A 4465-nucleotide genomic window follows, 5' to 3' on the forward strand; every position below is an offset into this window, starting at 1 on the left:
ATATAAAGTTTAAAAATTTAAGGTCAAAATAATTCAATTATGAAATGTCAAACAATTTAAAACACATGCACAAAAAACTTCAATCAAAATGATTCTACTTGATGAAGAGGTAATATAGAATTGTATATCATTTTTAAATTAATTTACTTTTTTTTATTTTTAACTTTGTTTATTGTGATATTATTTACAAAAATTCTGATATACAATGCACAATAAAAAAATTCAGAAGTATCCTTACTTAGGAAAAGGATATATGAAAGAAGTGTTTATGTTATGACCAATTTTGGCGTAGGTCAAAATAATATTAAGTTCAAGCCAATTAGACATGAATATAGAGTTTACTGGGTAAATCACAGATATAAACTAAATAGAGGCATATATTACATAATTCTATCAAATTCAAAAATGCTACAAGAATCTACCAGAAGGACAATTTTATGTTGTTCGAATGAGGCTCATTCGAATTACACAAACCAAAAGTAATTCGAATCAATCAAATTCGAATTACAAGTGATCAACATAAATCGAATTGGACCAATTCGAATTATGCATACATGAATTCTAAGGTAATTCGAATCACCTTTAATTCGAACTACATACACATTTTGTGATATAATTTGCAATAATACTCTTATGTCCATTCTTTTATTAAAAAATTAATAATTTATTAAAAATTTATTAAAAAATTAATAATTTAAAAATTAAAAAATATATATTTTATTTTATACATTAAAAAAAGCTAACAAAATATTTAATTACGAGACTTCTTCAAAGTATTTATGAGCTATCAATTCGAATTCCATACAATACTCTTCTGCCCATTTTTGATAGCTCATAAATATTTTTTAATAAATTTTTTTAATAAATTTATTTAAATTATACCACAAAAAAATATTTTATTCTATGCAAAACAATTTAAAAAAATGACTTAAAAAATGTTATGAGTACTATAAAAATTTGTAATGTTCTAATGACTTAGGTAAATACATGCATGTACTCAAATTTTAAATAAAATACTCTACATAGTTAATAATAATTTAGAAATTAAAAAAAATATTTTATTCCATACAAAATAATTAAAAAATATATTTTATTCCATATAAAATAGTTTTAGAAAAATGGCTTAAAAGATGTTAAGAGTACTATAAAAATTTGTAATGTCCTAGTGACTTAGGTAAATACATGATAAAAATATATTTTCTTTTAATTTCTAAATTATTATTGACTATGTAGAGTATTTTATTTAAAATTTGAGTACATGCATATATTTACCTAAGTCACTAGAACATTACAAATTTTTATAGTACTCCTAACATCTTTTTAAGCCATATTTTTTTAAATTATTTTACATAGAATAAAATATTTTTTGTGGTATAATTTAAATAAATTTATTAAAAAATATTCATGAGCTATCAAGAATGGGCAGAAGAGTATTGTATAAAATTCGAATTGATAGCTCATAAATATTTTGAAGAAGTCTCATAATTAAATATTTTGTTAGCTTTTTTTAATGCATGGAATAAAATATATATTTTTTAATTTTTAAATTATTAATTTTTTAATAAAGAAATGGATAGAAGAGTATTGCAAATTATATCACAAAACGTGTATGTAGTTCGAATCAAGGTGATTCGAATTACCTCTGGAATTCATGCATGCATAATTCGAATTGGTCCAATTCGATTTATGTTGATCACTTGTAATTCGAATTTGATTACTTCGAATTACTCTTGGTTTGTGTAATTCGAATGAGTCTCATTCGAACTACATGAAATTGTCCTTTTAGTAGATCTTTGTAACGTTTTTGAATTTGGTAGAATTGTGTGATATATGCCTCCATTTTATTTATATATGTGATTTACCCGAGTTTACTTCAGAAAGTATATCATTTTGCATTCAATTGAAGATTTCTTAATCCTGATAAATTTATCTTGCTTTGAACCATACAAAGAAAAACTCCAACAAAAAGAGAAGACTCGTATTTTATAGGTAAGAATTGTATAATTCATATAAAATTGTTGGTATCAATTAATTTTAATAATTTTTAAGGTAATATAACTTTGTATTTTTAAAATTCCAAATGTAATAAGTCTTCTAAATAGAAAAAAAATTAGTGGTTTCTAATAAATTTGAAATTTTTTTCTGCTAGAACTTGATGAGATACAGTAAGTTAAAAAAATTATGAGTTTTATTAATTTTGTTTTCTAAATTTTTAGAAATTATTATGTTTCTAACTATTTTATCTTCATGTGGTATAGGGGTGGTGAACCTAAATTAAGATGTACATTGTAAAAAAATTTTACAAGACCGTTCATATGCAAAACCAACTAAATAGACTGTATTTTATTATATTGTAATTTAAAAAGTTTAAGAATTTTAACTATAAATACCTATCTTTTTATAGTAATTTTAGCCATATATACATAACTATAAATTTTAAATAATATATTATTTATAATTTCTTTTAGGAATAATGAGAATTTTAAATGCCAATTATGGATCCACATTTTTTATTAATGGAGATTTTTGGAAAGTACAAGAATTTAGAAAATGTATCTGTTTGATTATTTGTCTTTTGAGACCTGACTTTGTTTGAGAGAATTATTGGCTGCAACTTTCTGATAATATTCTGCATAGACATTGAAAGCATTTGAACATGAATAATATAATCATACTATTTTGTTTGTGTATTTCATAACTTTAAATAATATTTTATGACTAGATATAGTTTGTTGACCTAACTTTTTTTAAGTTCTGATAGATTTAATGTTGTCTGATGAGAATATCAAGAATTTTGCATTGTCAGACATAAAAGATATCATGCATTCTTATGGAAGGAGCTTGCAAGAATATCCTCCAATACCAGTTCTTTCTAGTAGTAACTACTCATTACAAGATGAGCGACTAATAATAGAGGAACTCAAATATGACATACATCAATTAGAGACCTTAATATCATCGATGTTGTACACGGTGACTATAGAACATAAGAAAACTTATGATAGAGTCATGAGGACTGTGAATGAATCCGAGGGAGAATTGTTTTTCTTTATGGCCACGGAAGTTGCGATAAAATGTTCCTTTACAACTTGATGTCAGCAAAAATTAGGTTAGAGCGTAAAATAGTGCTTAATGTGGCTTTCAATGGAATAGTCTCGCTTCTCTTACCAAATGGTAGGATGACTGCACACTTTACATTCAAGATACCTCTAACTATAAATGAATATTTTACGTGCAATATGTGACAGGGCTCACCCTTTGCCAAATTGTTGATAAAAACATATTTAATAATTTGGGACAAGGTACCTTTATTTAGCAGGTATAGTTATGAGGCATTGGATAGATGTTTGAGGGATATTATGAGACACACATTAATTGCTAATGGCGAGCGTCCATTCAGGAAAAAGGCGATTGTACTCGATTGAGACTTTAGACAAATATTGCTTATAATTACAAGAGGATCTCGACAAGATATAGTGCATGCAACCATAAATTTTTGTACTTTTAGGAGACTGTTGAAGTTTTACGACTATCAAGGAACATGAGACTAACTATCAGATGCGAAAATGAAACCAACAGAAAATCAAGAAATTTAGTGATTGGTTGTTAAAAGTTGGTGATGACCTAATAGGAGATAAACTATATGCAGAGTCAGAAATTGAGATTCCTATGATATGATAGTTTCAGACTTTGAATAGGCATTTGATGAGTTAATTAACTTTGTCTTTTCAGACTTAGTGCATAGCTATCTGTCAAACAATTACTTTAATGATTGAACAATACTAGTATCGACCTTAGACGTTGTTAACAAAATAAATAGTCAACTACTATTAATTATTTCTGGTGATAAAAAGGTGTATCTTAGTTTAGACAATCTTTGTATTGAGGAAGATAATATAAAAAGTCACTTGAAGTTTTTTGTTTAGAAGTATTGGATACTTTTAATTGTTCTTGTCTTTTACTTCATAAGCCCATATTTAAGATTGGTGTTCCGGTGATGCTACTTAGGAATATAGACCAGTCAAATGGCCTATGCAATGGTACACAACTACAGGTTAGGAGACTTAAAAATTACTTGGTTAAATGCGGAATATTAATAGAGACCAAAATAGGAAGAATTGCATTAATCGCAAGGATGAATATGGTTCTAAATAATGACAGTATTCCAATCAAATTTCAGAGAAGATAATTTTTATTGATAGTGTTTTTTGATATGACAATCAACAAGGTTCAAGAACAGATGTTGAAAATTGTGGGACTGTACTTACCAAGACTGATTTCTACATACGTACAGTTATATGTGCCACTTTCAAAAGTTTAGAGTAAGTAAGGGATAAAAAATTTAATTTATAATCATGAGGGAATATTTAAAAATTGCACGATTAATATTGTGTATAGAAAAGTCTTCGATAAATTGAGATGATTAAATACTGTTTAATCAATTAGTATCTCTTAATTTATTGTT

The sequence above is a fragment of the Arachis ipaensis genome, chromosome B04 (genome assembly GCF_000816755.2).
Source record: "Arachis ipaensis cultivar K30076 chromosome B04, Araip1.1, whole genome shotgun sequence".
Taxonomy (NCBI): Eukaryota; Viridiplantae; Streptophyta; class Magnoliopsida; order Fabales; family Fabaceae; genus Arachis; species Arachis ipaensis.